We start from the raw sequence: 19,187 nt of genomic DNA on the forward strand, positions 1-19,187 counted from the left end.
CAATGCACGCTTTCACCAGGCACACACCACCAGCCATCAGTGCACGCTTTCACCAGGCACACATACCGCCAGCCGTCAGTGCACGCTTCCACCAGGCACACACACCACCAGCCGGGAGTGCACACTTCCACCAGGCACACACACCACCAGCCATCAGTGCTCAATTTCTACAGGCAAACACACCACCAGCCATCAGCGCATACATTAATTGTTAACGCATCCACAATTAACTATTGTAGCAATCGCAGTATGGCGCACTTTACTTTTAAACATATTCATCTAAAGCGCAGCATGCCACCATTGCTACAAAAATAAATAAAAAAACAATTTGGCCTACAATTTATAGACTTTTGTTGCAATTGGTGTTGCAATATTTAGCAATGCCAATAGCTCAAACTTAATTAATGTGAGATCTATTGCATTGCAAATGCTTGTTTACATGTGGTTCAGCCACTAACTGGAGCTGAGGTTGGGGATGAGGGTGCTGAAAATTTAGAAAATAAATAACAGCTCCAAAAGCACATGCTGCTGAGTTCAACTTTTTTGTTGCTCAAATAAGTGTGATTTCTGATATTTGTCTGTTTCCATGGATTTTATTGCATGATTTTGGTAGCTAGAAATGGCCACTCTAAATGACAATGGGAACTAGCCTCAAAGGGCATAGGGATAATGTGTTTGTACAGAAGAAGGAAATAGTATTTCTTTTGAAAGTATTCACCCACCAACCTAGTTGGTGGCATGCTTCATCATCGGGCTCCACCAGTGACACTGAATGTGTCCCGGGTGTGCTTCAAAGCCTGTTTACAGCGGAGCTAGTTTCGTGGTGAATGAGTGTGCAGTGATAGCCTGTGAGTGTAATGTAAAAACTGTCCTTGGGTCCCAATTAATATACCAGGTAATTTTATAAGCGGGCCCTTGGCAGTGTTAAAAAAAATATATCACAACAAATAATATCTGGGGGTCAAAAGAGAAAAGAGAGTTTGACAGTAAGAACCACTATACCAAATGTGCACAGAACAGTATCAGTGAGAAATAATTAGTAAATGGTCAAGTCGAGACTCAAGAGTACTAGGAGAAAAATGTATTGTTCCCATCAGAAGCCACACTGTACCGCCCTTGTTGTCATCATATGGGATCTCCTTACCCAGGAGACAAGACGGCCGGTAAACATTACCGTGACCGAAATGTAATATAAGAGCAGAACAGAGAAGTGTGGTAGTGGCTAATGAAAAAAGCAGTGTATGGTGATTGGAGTGGAAAAGTGAAGGGTACTAAAATTAGGTGAATGGGTGGAAAAAAGAAATTTTATTAGTAACCCCCAAACCCTAAGGATAAAAGGCAGGTGTGGGTGCATAAATTATTACCTGCGCTGCAGCCAGGTGGGGTGAAGCTCCTCAGCCTACACGTAAGGTATACGGTTGAGCACGCCTGGACTTCCAGGTGATATCTTCTTAATTTATTTAAAATTAATTTATTTATCTTTTCGAAAGCAGTAGTGTATCATGTATAGGTCCTGAGGAATGCATCAAGAAAATCTTATGAAATGCTGAAACATGTCGACCACCAATAAGTGCGGTTATTATTTAAAACCTGCACCCACACCTGCCTTTTAACCTTAGGGTTTGGGGGTTACTAATAAAATTTCTTTTTTCCACCCATTCACCTAATTTTAGTACCCTTCACTTTTCCACTCCAATCACCATACACTGCTTTTTTCATTAGCCACTACCACACTTCTCTGTTCTGCTCTTATATTACATTTCGGTCACGGTAATGTTTACCGGCCGTCTTGTCTCCTGGGTAAGGAGATCCCATATGATGACAACAAGGGCGGTACAGTGTGGCTTCTGATGGGAACAATACATTTTTCTCCTAGTACTCTTGAGTCTCGACTTGACCATTTACTAATTATTTCTCACTGATACTGTTCTGTGCACATTTGGTATAGTGGTTCTTACTGTCAAACTCTCTTTTCTCTTTTGACCCCCAGATATTATTTGTTGTGATATATTGAGTTAGGGGCGTATATCTGGCTGGTCGGTAAACCTGCCCTTAGACCCTCCCCACTTGTTGTTGAAAGTGTTAAAAAAAAGGCAATGGTTGTGTTGTGGAGTTATCTATGGTCTTCCACATCCTGTGTGGTCAACATGTTTCAGCCAGGCCTTGGTAATGAGACAGCTTTCTTCAGGACCTATAAGTGTGTGAAGTGCTCGCAAAGTGATTTAAAAAGGCCGGGTCAGGAATTGAGTGTAAGTGACCCGCTATGTCTTACACTCCTAAGGTGCAATATGGGTAAGAGGCTGCTTCCCTCTGTGCTTTGCACCTGTAAAAAAGAAAGGACATAAAACAATACACACAAACACATAATGAATGGAAATTAGCATCCCAGGATGCACATGTATCTTATGTGCTTAAATGCCGTCATGTCCGTGTAGTAACCATAATGCTAAAATAATGGCGTGGTAGTTGGTTGGCGGTAAAAGCTATATGTGCATATAGCACCTTCTATTAAGTTAAAGAGGAGACATACAAAAAGGTGAGTAAAGTCGCCTAGAGATAAAATAGAGGATCTCCCATGGCCTAGAGAGTCAGTAAGTCATTCAGGCCACAGAAAGCCATTCCAAAACAACGATAACATCATTCAAGAAAAATCTCGACTAATCAAATAAAGAAATGGCAGAATATGAAGAGTACCTCACACAGGCGAAAATTACCAAATTTCAAAAAGACATTAAAAAATTCTCGTTCACAAAAATGTATCCCTACACAGAGGATAACTACACTGCTCCCCAAAAGCAAGACAGATCCAGTGACACTTTGGGGGATAACAGCTCAATCTCAAGTGATTCCAGAGCAGGCTCACACAAATCTAGAGGGAAGGGACGACAACAACGGTGGCAACAACCATGGGGCACACCAAATTTTCAAAGTCCTAACTATGGCGTTTGCCCACCCACCCCAAAATCCATACTTTGGGTGGCCCCCTCTGTATCACTTCGGATCCCAAATCGTCTTTCAAAATAACCAAAGGCTGCCTTTTTTAGGATGTGGCCGGAGACCAAGAGGACGATGAAGAAACTAAGAACAGGTCCGTTGGGCAGAGGAGGAAGGACCGGTGAGTACCAACACCAGGAACAAGACGAGAGAACCACAACAAGGGGCGAGCGGACATCGCTAAGAACGCTAGATCCGAAACCCACACCCCTGTTATTCAATCTATCTTCAATTCCCCTTACACAGAAAGAAGAAGACGTACTTAATAAAGGACTGTCTGGGTGGAGTCCGATGATGAAGCATGGGTGATGGCTTTAAAAAAATAAATATTTCTTTCTTCCGTACAAGCACATTATCCCTATGTCCTTTGAGGCTAGTTCCCATTGATAATACATATATCTCTCGGAAAGTGAACTAGCCTTGCTGTTCCTCCCTCTCCCCTTGATACCTAACACTCTAAATGACACACATTTCATTGTTGAATGACTCTCATTAATCCACTGAATCTATGAAAATATCACACATAAGAAATGTGAAACATTAGCAACTATGCACAAATAGGTGTAATTTCTTATATTTATATGATTCCCTTGCCTTCATTGTTTGATTTTGCTCGCGAGAAAGTGTCACTCAAAGTCGTTGAAATGTCACTTACAGTTAGAGTGAAATTATGAAAATGTGACACATAGCAATTTGAAACCTTAGCCACATTAGTGTTTCACGTACAGGGCATTATGTAAGGCTAAACAAGAACAATGGATATAACACCCAGGATAATGTGCTGCATGACTAAATACTTTTAAGGTCCCAAAGGTGAGACCAATTGCATTGCAAATGCTTGTTTCCTTTGTCAGGGCCTCGTTTCTGGTTCAGATATATCAATCATCACCTTCCACAACACCCTATTATTCATAAGTCGTTGGCAACAAAGTTATTACATTGACCTTTTCCCTATGAAGGGAAAAGGTCATGTTAGTCAAATACATACAGTAAATAACTGCATTTACTCCACTTGTCTTCATCTGCATTATGCTCTCCCCTGTTGCCATCCGGTTCCTGGATTAAAGAGAAAAACAAAAAAGGTAAATGGCCTCTCTGGGTGCCCCAACCCCAAGTAAGGGCAGGGGGACCTCTTTGGGTCCTCAGGTGTTGTCGTCTTCTTTGTTGCCTGAGCCTTCCAGGCCCCCCTCCTATGTAAGTGTACAAGGGGACCCTTTTGTGTCCTCACGTTTCGTCATCACTGCCTACATCTGATCCATCCAGTGCAGAGTGGACACCCAGGAGATTGTGGCTCATCTTTCGACACACCAGGATCGATGTCTCCTTCCTCCCTACTACCAAGCAGTTTGTGGAAAACAGAAGAACATCTTTAAAGCAGCACAGGAACCACCAGCAGTCATGGGGGTCCCTAAGTGTGTGTGTCCCTGAGAATAGACCGACATCACCAAGTCAGTGCTGATGTATGATATTTGTATCCAGGCCCTAAGCTCCGAGCCTAGGACCTTCATAGGTCCTGTGAGTATGCGCACTCCCAGGAAAGATGGTAGGTCTTCTCTTCCGTGGTGCACCCTATCAAGGAGAAACTTGTATTGGTTGTACCCTCTTGTGTGCATGAAGGCTCTCACTGGCAGTCCTCCTTGGATGGCCATCCACGCGATGTCTTTGTGCTGGTTGGTCAGGCTCTTGGAGGCAATGTTCGCCCACATGTGGTCCACTGTGGCAGAGGGGAGGGTGCTGATCGGTTCACTGATGTCCCTCACACGTTTCTGGCGTTGGACGATCTTTGGAGTCCATTTGGCTGTGGCACCAGCCTCCAGACAAAACTCCTTGATGAACATTTCCACTTCCTTGTAGAATCATGGGGTGTCCAAGTTGTAGAGGAGGGCGCTCGACCATTCTGCCCATCTGAGGCTGCTCCATGTTGGCAACAGGAAAAAACGTACCATCAGAAAGTCAGGATGGCTCTCATCTTCACTCCTCATGATGCTCCTCACGCATTGGCATACGTAGATTTCCTTCTTTTTTTTAAATTAATTTTTTCATTTTCTTAATAAAAAAAAATATATTTTTTTGTCCTCATACATGCCATCGTAAAAGCTCTAGTTGGGATTACTCCATGCTTTTCAGAAATCCCCGTTTGGAAACCGCCCTAGGAGGGGGCCTGAAAGATATGCAGGATTCGCCCAAAGTTACGGCTGTATCCTGGTCCCACTCATGTTCACGACACTTGGGGGCCCGTAGATTACTAAGGAAGACCGGACCAACAAGCCTCTGGCATAATCATAGGACTGATCTTTATTTCCCTCTCCAGACCTCTAGGGCCACGCAGTTCTTATTGGCACTAGAGCTATCACAGGCAATATCAGATTGAATAATCATAATGATGTTCTTTAGGCAATCCGCAAAGGAAGGAGGAGCCTCAGATTTCCAGGTTCTACAGATTTTCCTCCTGGCAATAATTACTACGTAGAGTACAAACTTTGAAGCTTGAGCATTCATACAGTAGTCTGGCAAAAGTCCCAAAAAAATCAGTCTTACACTTACTTCCACCTGTACTAACAGGACCTCCTCCAGGAAACCATATGCCTCTGTCCAAAAGGAGACGAACTTCGAGGGGTCCATAAATATATGCCCATCATCAGCAGCTGGATACTCACATCTGGGGCAGTGGTTGATCGTCGTAGATACCTTAGATAGTTTCCCAGGAGTCCAGTACACTCTATAGGCCGCATATAGATGATTTCTCATGAGATTAGCTGGTTTAACTACCGCCTGTAACATAGTAAAAGAGTCACACCAGAATTTCCGTAAAGCATCCCCATTTTCAGAGAGATCACTGCCCCAGCGTTTCACTAACTCCATGTCTAGACAATCCCCTGTATCTTTAAAGGCCCTTTACCAGAATGATACCTCACCTTTCCATGGACCAAGTCTAGAAATGGAGTCAATACTTGTACTCAAATCCTCGTTGCTCCATAGCTGTGTTACCCACCATGCGGACAGTTGATTGAACTTAAATCTCGTCAATATCCCACTGGTTATGTTCGAGATTAGGTCCCAGCTAATAAGTTGTGAATCTTTCTGGAGGTCTCCCCACAACATGATACCTGCTAGTCTAGGTGGTTGTGATAATTGGTCCTGAAGACATTCGGGGGTGCCTGGAGAGTCCCATACTGGAGCCTGTGCCGTATAGTACAGTATTCCCAGACTTTTCCTAATGTACCCCCAGTTTTTTAGTGCCGCCAATAGGATCTTAAGACAGACCTTTTTGTAGAACTTTCAATTGCCAAATTTATAAAGGAAAAACTCCTGTCCCTGCGGAACATCCTGTAACATTGCCTGAAACAAAAGGCCCATAGAAGATGAATCCACCTTATTAGCTAACATTCTAAAATGTTTAAAATGAAAGGCATGACAATAAGAAAGTAGGTCAGGTAAAGCCAAACCTCTTATCTTCAACCCTCTCATGAGCTTTTTCCAAGCTATTCTCGGGGTTTTTGTGGCCCATATAAATGAACCAATTTTACCTTGAAGGGTAGCTAGATCTCTGTTATTAAAAGAAAGTGGAATTGAATTAAACAGAAACGTTAACTTAGGCAAAATGATAATTTTTACTAGGTTGACCCTCCCATATATGTTCAGTGGTAGGTTCGCCCAGCGTGACAACAAACCGCCTACCTCCTTGGAAACCTTCTCCCAGCTAATTTTGGGTGTATCTAACAGCTTCTGTGCTAGGTAAATCCCCAAATACCTCATCCGGACCTTCGCTCCTATTACGTTAGTGCAGTTCCAACTCATTATTTCAGTTTTCTCTTTATTAATTTTATAACCAGAGATCTTACCAAATTCCCCAGCTAATTCAAACGGCCTTGGTATAGCTTTGACATGGTCAGACGTGTACATGAGAAAGTCGTCCGCATATAGGGCAAACTTCAATTCCAGGTTGGCAATCTTAAATGACCTGATGAGGGGATGCTCTCTAAGAGAGCAAACAAAAGGCTCAATGTATATATTAAACAATAAGTGTAAGAGGGGACATTCCTGTCTGGTGCCTCTTGAGATACTAAACCATTCGGTTAGGATCCCGTTAACTAGCACTTTTGCCCGTGGATGTAAGTACAGAGATTTGACAACCTCAATAAAATTAATAGGAAAGCCAAAACTCCGAAAGGCCTCCCAACGATAGTTTCAGCTGACTTGGTTAGCGGCATCGATTGCAACAATAGTAAGTGGTAGCTTTTTTTCTGTTGCAACATCTATCACCCCCAAGGCTAGGAGGGTAAGCTCGTTAAGCTGTCTTCCGGGTATAAACCCTCTCTGGTCGGGATGTATAATGGTTTTAATAATTTTAGCCATCCTGGTAACCAAAATTCCAGAGAAGATCTTGAGATACGAATGTAATAATCAGATGGGCCTGTATGCCTCGGTTTTTTGAGGATCTTTATCTTGCTTGAGGATTAGGGACACCTTTGCCTCGGACCATGATGGAGGAATACCTTCTCCATGTAGATATATTTTATTGAAGAAGGTTTTTAAAGCCGGCACTACCCTATCTGATAGACCCAGGTATATTCGACAGGGAGCCAATCTGGGCCAGCAGATTTACCCCTATTCATTTTTTTGAGTTGCTCTTTAATCTCACCCTCCGAGATACTAGTAGAAAGATACAGCCTGTCAGCTTCGAGACAGTTGGGGTTGGTCTCTCAGATTTAGCCATGCCTTAACCACATCTAATCTATAATCAGTGTCCTCCTGGTATAGATCAAGCATGAAGGATCAGGCTACCTCCCTAATATCTTCATCTTTCGGCAACAGGGCCCCTGACCCTCTTTGGACCGAGCTCATGATATGGTTCCTTACCCTGTCTACTCTGGATTTCCAGGCCAGCAGGGAGCCACATTTTTCTCCATAAGCGAAGTGCTGTAGTTTACTGGCCTCCCATCTATCCTTAATAGTTTTATCCATCTTGGCCTGGAAATCAGCTTGTAGGGACACCAGCTCCCTTTTGAGCTGTGGCATCAGACTTCGGGATATCAAGGCTGCCTGTTGCAGCTCAGTCTCTTTGCCTGATCCAAGCTGACCAAGGCCATCGGAACTTTGCACCTCTTGACGTACTCGATCGTGTCCCAGACCAGGGCTAGACTGTCCGCAATTTGCCAACCTGGTATCCCACAGGACTGATCAGGGAGAAATATCTTCGCTATCACTTTCTTTAGGTGGTTGGCCATCACCTTCACAAGGATTTTGTAGTCCACATTAAGGAGTGAGATGGGCCTACAGTTCTTGAGATCTTCTCTCTCTCTCTTCTGTTTATACAAAGTGTTATCATGCCTTCACACAGGCATTGTGGCATACTGCCTTTGCCCACCATTTCCTCTGGGAGGTCAAGCAAGACCGACTCATCAGCTCCCATAGTTGAATGCAAAGTTCCACTAGGAGACCGTCATTTCTAGGCGTCTTGCCCCTCTTGGAGGTTGTATCGGAGAAGTGCAGCTCTTTCAGAGTATAGGGCGTGTTCAGGCCCTATTTCTCTTCTGGACCCATTGTCTTCGAGATGTCCTCCAGGACTATATCTGCCATGGATCTCTATGACGACTTCTGTGGGTAGAGTTCACCATAAAACTCTTTTATGACTCTCCTGGCTTGCTCTTTCTCACTTTGGAGGTTTCCCTCCAAGTCCCAAAGGTCATCCAGCAGTGTGTGGGTCGAGTGAAGTTTCTTGAGGAACGAGTTGCATTTCTCATCCTTTTCAAGGTTCTCGGTTCTGGTCTGGAAAATGATTTTCTTGGATACTTCCCTTAAGTGCCCTTTGAGCACTTTTCAGGTTTCCTTCAGTTTGTCATCCACATCCCATCCTTTGAGCTCAAGTCCATACAGTTGCTTCAGCTTGCTTCGCAGCCTCCTGAACGCACTCTTCTTTTCCCGCGCAGTGGCTCTGCTTGCATCCTGGAAGAAGCTCCTGAACCAGTCCTCCACCCATTCCGACCACTCGCAGGAAGAGTGAAAGAAGTCCCTCATGTCCCTCCACTCCACACATGCGACTTTGAGGTTCACCACTCACTCCTCGTTTTTCGGCAATGAGCAATTCAGTTTCCAGGAACCTGGGCCAGCGGGGAACTTCCCCGTGACTTCCATCATCGAAATTGATGGCTCTGTGGTCAGAGAAGTGGATGTCAACCATGGAGCTTAGCCCAGGCTTTACTGTTGTGGAGGTGAATAGGAGGTCGATCCGTGAACGCACAAATGTGTCTGGCCTACCCCAGGAAAAATTCCTGGCATTCGGCCCCATGCTCCTGATGACATCCTGGAGGTATGCTTCACCTATCATCTCCACCAACAGCCTGGACGTCGCGTCCATCCCCAAAGAGTCTGACCCATTTTGTCTATCCATCTCTACTGTGCAGTTGAATTCACCACCCATCAGCATGGTCCTTTTCGTGTCTTAGCAAGCAACCGTATATGTAGCACGCTAAATGAACAGCACAGCAAAATGCTAAGGGTTCTTGATGCAGCGCGTGTAACTGACGCCTGTCAAACGGGGGCGAAAACCATTTATTCTGTCTTGTTAAGCAACCCTATATGCAGCGCGCTAAAAGAACAGTACAGCAAAATGCAAGCAGGCGCTTTCCCCTCCATTTGTAGCTTTAAAAGGAAGATACTCTAGGACCGAAATAGGATATCCTTGATTAAAACGCGCCTTATAACAATCTTTGAGTCCCGGTCTAAATAAGGAATAGGTATAACAGCGTCTGAAAATAAATAACATCACCACCTATAGCCCAGAACGGGTCTAATTTAATTAATATTAACATTTGAATTGAATGACAGTGATTTTTTCCTTCCACCAATCAATTGTTCTTTTGACCCTAATAGAACATATCCAGTTTTGGCGAGGCCCCTAAAATATGCCTGTTCGAAGTGAGTTTTAAAATCATTGAAGGTAAGAATGAGTACCAAACAACTATACAAAATTGTTAATTATCTTTACTAAAGAGGCACAGAAACATATCATCTCTCTTCAATTAGATACCGGATTTTAAAATAAAAAGAATAAAGAAAAAGTCCAGACAAAATCTGAGGATAAAAGAAACACCACCGATAAAAGCCTGAAAGATTACATAGAGGTAATGAGCGACTATCAGCTACCACCCAACAGTGCAGAACCATTATTTAAACACGTTTTCTAATAACCATCATATCTACCCTCAGGCCAAATACAGCCAGTGATCCCTAAGTGTATGTCCGGGCATGACCTAACTGGCGCCCAGGACCCACTGATAGAGGAACGGTGTTACATCCTTTCGCCTTCATTTAGGTGAGGTCATTGGCATGATCCTTTGTAGATATAATTGTCATCTCTCACTCCCTATTTCAAGGAGTCCCTCACTAATAATGATTTCCACATAAGAAGAATATTTGAGGGACATGAAATGTTGCATATGAATTCCTATAAGTTTAATGAAAAAATGAACTGTACATCTGCCATATGTGTTAATTGTTGAGTTCCCTAATCTCAAAGAGCCAATGCAGACGGTACCCACATTAATGAAAATTGTAAATGCTCATATAACTGGTTGGTGTGGAGTACTAACACAAATACATCCTAAATAGTAGTGTGACATGGAATATAAAGTCTATTGAGAAGATGAATATGAATTCAAGGCTGATAGAGTCTGATATGATATTATCTCGCCCCTTATACAGGGAAAGTGAAGTCTTTCTTGTACGGAAAACCCCTACTAAGAAGTCCTGAGGAAGGTGCCACATTATCGAGTGTAAAGCACCGAAACGCGTCGACGCATTTCTACATGAGAGAATCCACCCTTAGCTTAAACACACCGGATGTACATATATTACTGTCACATGTGTGTTATAGTGTACGGGCCATTTTCTGTTAGTGGATCTAAGAATCAAGAGTGGTAGAAACATCAGAGTGCCACCATTTTTAAGGGGTCTCTTCTCTTCTTTTTCTTTATTATATGTATTGTCGATAGTAACATATGTTTGTGCTTATGAAATGCAATGTAATGTGAATGTACTCATATGCTTTACAGTTTTATAGTGTTCAGTGATATATTGTCGATTAACTTTTTATTTTTCAGGGAAAGGTTTCTTTGAAATTTTAAATGTACACTTTTTTATTGTAAACTCCTGTTTTATTTTAATAAAAATCTAGATTGTTAACAAATTTTCTTCGTCGTGGGAATCATTATAAAATTCTCTGTTCTTCTGACGGTGATCTACAGCAACCTGTTATACAGGGGCTATAGTGCAACCGTGTAAGCATTGACACCAGTGATTCATTGATACACCCCAGGGATTTCCCCTTGACTTTTGGTCCAGGAGGTCACCAGTTTCATCCTGAGCATCTCAAGCCACTCAGTTTTCCCTGGGGGAATGGACATCGATAAGCCTCATGGGATCACCAGCAGCCGTCCATGAACAGCACTCTGCCCCCTGCTCAGGGACCTTGTCAGTGGCTGCTCAGTGACCTTGTCAGTGGTGAAATACTTCCCCTTGATCAGAATGGCGACTCCATTGGAAACGTTACCTACCGTCCGGATACCTGGGTAGTCACCCAGCAGACAACAAATGTCTGCTGTGCAAGAAACACTGTCAAGTCCCTCCCAAGAACTAAATTGAAGATATGTTTAGGTATTTCCACCTAAACATAAATCCCCTCCCCAGAGGTCTAGGGGATTTACAATGCTGTGAAGGATGTTAGGAGCATTATTAGTCCTCCAGCATTAGCCTATCCAAAAGACAGGAAAAGTAGAGTAGCTAGGGAGCCCAACGTTACTGGGCTCTAAAAGCTGACCACAGGTTCTCAGGGTGGACAGGGGGTACTATTTTGCGCTCCTAGCTGCCAATTCACAGAACTAATCTGAAACAAAATCCTAAACTTACTGCTTTTGGTATTCACAGAAGGAACTTACAATTTATGGTATGCACAGAAATCACTTATGACTACTAACTTTACGTCCGCTCTCGGGCCGGAATTTCCACACCCGTAGTGGGATTTCCGTCTCCGGGCTGGAATCTCTACATTCGGGTCTGATGACGATTTCAAGTGCCTACCATTCCCCCCAGGCTCAAGTTGAATGGGTGATCACTCATGATAATTAATGCTACACACCTCTGTAACGGTAGGACCCACACTGCTTGTGATCTTCTTTCATGCCTGAAATTGAGTGCATCTCATGTGGCAGCAGAAATATAAAGTTGCAACACACTTATCATTGTAGGTCCAATGATTTTCTCCCAGATTCCAAGACCCACAGTGACTTCTCTTACTAGGTTGTCTGTGACATCTGGTCAGGGACCACACACTGAGCAGATGCGGGGCCATGGTAAGTAAACCCAAGAATAATGTACCTGAATGCTCATGCCCATGAAAGTGCCTTTAATCTCTGCTGTATTTTGTATGTGTTTTATATGGTATTTAACCACATACCAGATAACACCATGTTGGCTAGTGAAAGGATGACACAAAATGTATGTGAAATGAGTGCTGAATGGACATCAAAATAGTATCTAGTGTCATATTGAGTGTACTAGACACAACTGGATTGTAATTCAATGATATGAAAACTCTCTATCACAATTCTAATGGACAAATCATATTGAAATTGGTGTGGATGAGGGTCGCACTGGTGCCAGTTGGGTACTTTTGTGATGGATATATGGGATGCTACGGTGAATCTTCAAGAAGTTACATTATAAAATCTCTTGGCTGAAAGGCACAACACAAATCCAGTGTAGGCGGCAACCATCAAATCTTCACAACTTACCCACAATGTGGGGTCTGAGTCAAATGTTGCATTCTGCTTGCCTCCTCTTTTACTGTATCCAACGAGATAAGTGAGTGTATAACATTTGAGGTTAGGATGTCTGCTGTACAAGACATCATCCGTTGTCAGCTTAGTTTCACCCTGATGTAGTAAATGGATTATGGGAACAGAGGACACTCAAAGGATGCACATTAAAAATGTGTGATCTCTCAATCCAAAATGAGCTTTCTGACTTCACAGGTAGAAGCACAAATGACACACAAAATGCACCCGACTATTGCACATCTCATATATGAACTGATGTGCAAATGTGAAACTGGTCAGCCTGTCGATGTGCACTCCTTTTTATTCATCAATAGACAATATCATACTCATGAGCCATGTTAGTCTTAACGGTGAAGGTGTAATCAATGTAATACGGTGGCGTCCTGATTATTTCTCCCCTTCCTTCAAATATCAGTAACATTCTCAAATACGTTTGTATGTTGATGTGTCATCTCATTGATGTGAGCACTGTGTGGAGGTAACAGCTGGCAATTGCTGCATGCGAGGGGACCCACATGTAAAGTCCATGAGGTAAACATGCTGCACATTGTCCTGGAATATCCTATCAATGGTCATTGAGAATGACATATACATGTTAGCTCATAGCTACCATCTGGTGTACTGAAATATGGACAAGTATGTCTCATCACAGCTGCTGACAGGATGACACCAGTACAGTGTACAACACCATCCCAGGGAATGCAAGACATCCTGGCTGCTGCAGTGAAACCCTCGCACATGTCCATCAGGTAAATGTGGCATGAAGTGGGAGGGTATACTCAGACGTGAGTCCCTAGCTCATTGCACCATCAGGATTCAAGCAAGCCTGGCCGATGACAGCTGAAATGCCAGAAACCGGTCCCCGGTAGCTTGTCTCCTTTCTGGTGAAGAATTGGCTTGGTAGTTTGGTCTGCCCTGTTCCCATCATGCACTGGGACAGGAACAGACTAATTTGCATGTAGCCAGGTTCTGAGCTGGGATGGTGCAGTGAGCTAAAAAACGGTGATGGATCAAGCCCTGATCTCTTAACTGGGTAGGAGTATTCTGCATCATTCAGAAACTCTGTCCATCACCTTTTCCAAAATTGATTTTATCCACACTAAGTGTGGGAGGGTATACTCAGACGTGAGTCCCTAGCTCATTGCACCATCAGGATTCAATCAAGCCGGGCCGATGACGGCTGAATTGCCAGAAACCGGTCCCCGGTAGCTTGTCTCCTTTCTGGTGAAGAATTGGCTTGGTAGTTTGGTCTGCCCTGTTCCCATCATGCACTGGGACAGGAACAGACTAATTTGCATGTAGCCAGGTTCTGAGCTGGGATGGTGCAGTGAGCTAAAAAACGGTGATGGATCAAGCCCTGATCTCTTGACTGGGTAGGAGTATTCTGCATCATTCAGAAACTCTGTCCATCACCTTTTCCAAAATTGATTTTATCCACACTAAGTGTGGGAGGGTATACTCAGACGTGAGTCCATAGCTCATTGCACCATCAGGATTCAAGCAAGCCGGGCCGATGACGGCTGAAATGCCAGAAACCAGTCCCCGGTAGCTTGTCTCCTTTCTGGTGAAGAATTGGCTTGGTAGTTTGGTCTGCCCTGTTCCCATCATGCACTGGGACAGGAACAGACTAATTTGCATGTAGCCAGGTTCTGAGCTGGGATGGTGCAGTGAGCTAAAAAACGGTGATGGATCAAGCCCTGATCTCTTGACTGGGTAGGAGTATTCTGCATCATTCAGAAACTCTGTCCATCACCTTTTCCAAAATTGATTTTATCCACACTAAGGGGCCGATCAGGATCGCGGACGGACTTGCGTCCGTCCGCGACCCCAGAGCAGGAGGGAACCTCCGCATGGGCATGCGGAGTTCCCTCCTGTGCAATTAGGATGTGACCGCCACCCTGGCGGTCACATCCTCTATTTTTAACATTGCGGCGGGTGCAGCTTCAAGCTGCACCCGCGGCAATGTTAAAAATGCACGCATTGCTTTTGCATGCAGAAAGAGGCAGGCACCGTGCGGTGCCTGCCGCTTTCTGCATGCAAATGCAGGGGGGTACCATAGGTACCCCCCATGTGCACCCCCCACCCCCCCTTCACCTAGGGGGCCCGCAACGGGCCCCCGCAGTGAAGTTCCGTATGCTTTTCCACGGCGGGAAACGCGCCGCGGAAAAGCATAATTCACTGCCCATCCTAATATGGTGGACGGTGTCTGAGAGACACCGTCACCATATTAGAGCTTTTCCGCCGCGGTTGTAAGCCAACCGCGGCGGAAAAGCTGCGGACGGAAACCAGGACCCACCAGCCATCCTAATGTGGCGGTGGGTCCTTGGTCAGTCCGCTGCGGTTTTTCCGCATCCTCGGGGCCGGCGGTGGCTTCCGCCGGCCCCGAGGATGCGGAAAAACCGCTATCCTGATCGGCCCCTAAGTGTGGGAGGGTATACTCAGACGTGAGTCCCTAGCTCATTGCACCATCAGGATTCAAGCAAGCCGGGCCGATGACGGCTGAATTGCTAGAAACCGGTCCCCGGTAGCTTGTCTCCTTTCTGGTGAAGAATTGGCTTGGTAGTTTGGTCTGCCCTGTTCCCATCATGCACTGGGACAGGAACAGACTAATTTGCATGTAGCCAGGTTCTGAGCTGGGATAGTGCAGTGAGCTAAAAAACGATGATGGATCAAGCCCTGATCTCTTGACTGGGTAGGAGTATTCTGCATCATTCAGAAACTCTGTCCATCACCTTTTCCAAAATTGATTTTATCCACACTAAGTGTGGGAGGGTATACTCAGACGTGAGTCCCTAGCTCATTGCACCATCAGGATTCAAGCAAGCCGGGCTGATGACGGCCGAAATGCCAGAAACCGGTCCCCGGTAGCTTGTCTCCTTTCTGGTGAAGAATTGGCTTGGTAGTTTGGTCTGCCCTGTTCCCATCATGCACAGGACAGGAACAGACTAATTTGCATGTAGCCAGGTTCTGAGCTGGGATGGTGCAGTGAGCTAAAAAACGGTGATGGATCAAGCCCTGATCTCTTGACTGGGTAAGAGTATTCTGCATCATTCAGAAACTCTGTCCATCACCTTTTCCAAAAATGAAGTGTTTCCCTATCAATCAATCAATCAAGAATTTGTAGAGCGGACTACTTACCCGCGAGTGTCTCAAGGTGTTGGGGAAAAAAGGGGGGGTGCTACTGGTCGAACAGCCAGGTCTTAAGTAGCCTCCTGAAGGTTGGCAGGTCTTGGGTATGTTGTAGGCTGAGTGGAGGGGTGTTCCAGGTCTTGGCGGCGAGGTGGGAGAAGGATCTGCCACAGGTGGTTGGTCTTCAAATGCGAGGGACGGAGTGGAGCTGGTGGTTGTGGATGTAGCAGAAGAGTCGTCTGTTGAAGTAGGCTGGGCCGGTCTTGTGGAGAGCCTTGTGGGCGTAGATGAGGAGTTTGACGGAGATCCACTTGTGGACGGGGAGCCAGTGCAGGTTTCTCAGGTAAGGGGGGATGTGGCTGTGGTGTGGTACGTCAAGGATCAGGCGTGCAGAGGCATTTTGAATGCATTGCAGTTGTTTGATGAGCTTGGCCGGGGCTACTTCATAGAGGGCGTTTCCATAGTCGAGTCTGCTACTGACGAGGGACTGTTCTTCTTGTATCTGTCGGGAAACACCTGTAGATCTTGTGGAGCATGCGGAGGGTGTTGCAGCAGATGGAAGAGACTGCGTTGACTTGCTTGGTCATGGAGAGCGTTAAGTCGAGGATGACTCCCAGATTGCGCGCGTATTTCGTGGGTTTTGGGGCTGCCCCCAGTGTCATTGGCCCCCAGGAGTCGTCCCAGGCTGAAGGGTTGGAGCTGAAGATGAGGACCTCCGTCTTGTCCATGTTCAGTTGTAGGCGGCTGCTCTTCATCCAATCGGCGATGGCCTTCATTCCTTTGTGGAGGTTGGATTTGGCAGTGAGGGGGTCCTTGGTGAGGAAGAGGAGCAGTTGAGTGTCGTTGGCGTTGGAGATTATGTTGAGGTTGTGCTGTCGGGCGATGTGTGCGAGCGGGGCCATGTAGATGTTGAACAGTGTCGGGCTGAGGGAGGATCCCTGGGGTATGCCACAGATGAATTTGAAGGCTTCGGATCGGAATTGGGGGAGGCAGATGCTCTGGGTTCTACCGGAGAGGAAGGAGGTGGTCCATTCCAGGACTATGTCTCGGATCCCTGTGTCGAGGACGTGTGCGAGTAGTGTGCTGTGGCAGACAGTGTCGAAAGCGGCGGACAGGTCCATGAGGATGAGGGCCGCTGTCTCACTGTTGTCCGGTAAACATCCTTCACAACGCGGTCAAAACACTGCGGTGGCATTACGTCGCGTCTTTTACAATGCAAGTTGTTACCACGACCTGCAGGGGAGGGCGCTCTAGACTAAGGAATAGTAGATTTACTATTCCAACACCTTCCCTACTGTACGTAGGCTGGAATTGGAATAGTAAATCTTACTATTCCTAAGTCCAGCACCCTACAGCGCAAGTCGTGGTAACGCAACGTAAAAGATGCGTTGTGATGTACCGCAATCATTTTGATCACGTTGTAACATCATACATCCCTGTTGTCCAGCAGGGTCCTGATGTTATCGGTGGCAGCGATGAGGGCAGTCCAGGTGCTGTGGTTGCCTCGGAACCCTGACTGGGATGGGTCCAGGATGCTGTTCTCTTTGAGGTATCTGGTTAGCTGTCTGTTGACGATCTTCTTGATGACCTTGGCTGGGAATGGAAGCAGGGAGATGGGCCGGAAGTTCTTGAGGTCTCTCGGGTCCGCCTTTGGATTTTGAAGTAGAGCGTTGATCTTGACGTGTTTCCAACTCTCTGGGAAGGTCGCGATCTAGAAGGAGAGATTGATGACATTGCACAGGTGGGGTGCGATGGAGCTGCTGGCTTCGTTGAAGATCTGGTGCGGAAAAGGGTCTGATGGGGAGCCGGACTGGATTGTGCTCATGGTCTTGATGGTGCCATCGATGTTCACGTTGGCCCAGGCTGGCAGGGGGTTGTGGTCGATGGTGTGCAGAGAGTCTGGTGTGTCGATGTCTGTTGGGGCTGGCTGGATGTTGAAGCTGTCATGGATGTCGACGATCTTGTGGTGGAAGAAGGTGGCGAGGTAATCGCACAGGGATGGCGACGGCGTGATGTCGTTGGTGTTGGAACTGGGGTTGGAGAGTTCCTTCACGATATTGAAGAGCTCCATGCTTTTGTGTGCATTGTTGTCGAGGCGGTCTTTGAAGGAGGTCCTCTTGGCAGACCTGATGAGGTGATGGTGGTTGCGGATGGCGTCTTTGTGGGCTGCGTATCTGTCCGGTATCTTTTCACTGTGCCATTTCTTCTCTAGTTTCCGGCAGGTTCACTTGGAGGCTAGGAGTTCTGGGGTGAACCAGTCTCTGTAGGTGGCTTTCTTCAGTGGGGCGAGGGTGTTGGCACAGTTGTCCATCCATCGTCTGTGGTTGCAGGCAGCGTCGTCGGTGTTGGAGGGGTCGGGGGCTGGGCTGAGAGCGAGGTTTGCCTGTAGTTGGTCCTCGGTGACTTTGCTCCAGCAGTGGTGGGGGATCTGTTGGGTGCAGTGGTGTTGCTGAAGGAGTTGTGGGAGCTTGAGGAGAAGACGGGGTCAAGTGTGTGATCAGCGGAATCAAAACCATGACTAAGATCAAAATACCCTTTTGCATAAAACCTGCAAATGGGGCTTACAAAGTTACATACCTATCATAAGTCTCACATGTGCCTGTTTGTAAATTAGTAATACAGATGATTGAGAATGGTGTCACCTCCCCCTACAGATGCTGGATCGAGGACTGCTTCATCAACAAAACCCTTTGAGGAGCATGGTTCAGCAGTTGACATCAGCGGGGATCGCAAAGGGACACAAAGCGACACAAAGCTGTGGCTGGAGCTAGTGAGTTTGCTTGTGCAATGTACATCTCCATTTCACCCTTCAGTGCTATGGTGTGAGCTGTCACTTCTGTTGATGCAAAGTACATTAGAACCAACACTTGTGTTGCACCAGACCTTATACCAGGTCAATTACTTATCCTGTTGTAACCTCTGTGTTCCAGGTGATGATGATGATGAGGAGGATAGACCTTCCACCAGTGTTGGGGGACGGGCAATCAAAGTGGAAAATCCACTGCTCCTCCAGGCAGTTATGTCGGCTGAAAGTACTGTGCAAGAGAAAGAGGAGGAAGTACCTGAGGAGGATGAAGGATTGGACGATGATGGTGGCTATCTGTTCATCCTCTCAGATGATGAAGAGTCTGATGCCATGGACAGAACTATTCCCACATCGCCCACATTTTGCAAGGCCTCACACCCACCCTCCCAGCAAAGTGCCTCAGCCTCCTCCAAAACAAATGA

The sequence above is a fragment of the Lissotriton vulgaris genome, chromosome 8 (assembly GCF_964263255.1).
Source record: "Lissotriton vulgaris chromosome 8, aLisVul1.2, whole genome shotgun sequence".
In the NCBI taxonomy this organism is placed as follows: Eukaryota; Metazoa; Chordata; class Amphibia; order Caudata; family Salamandridae; genus Lissotriton; species Lissotriton vulgaris.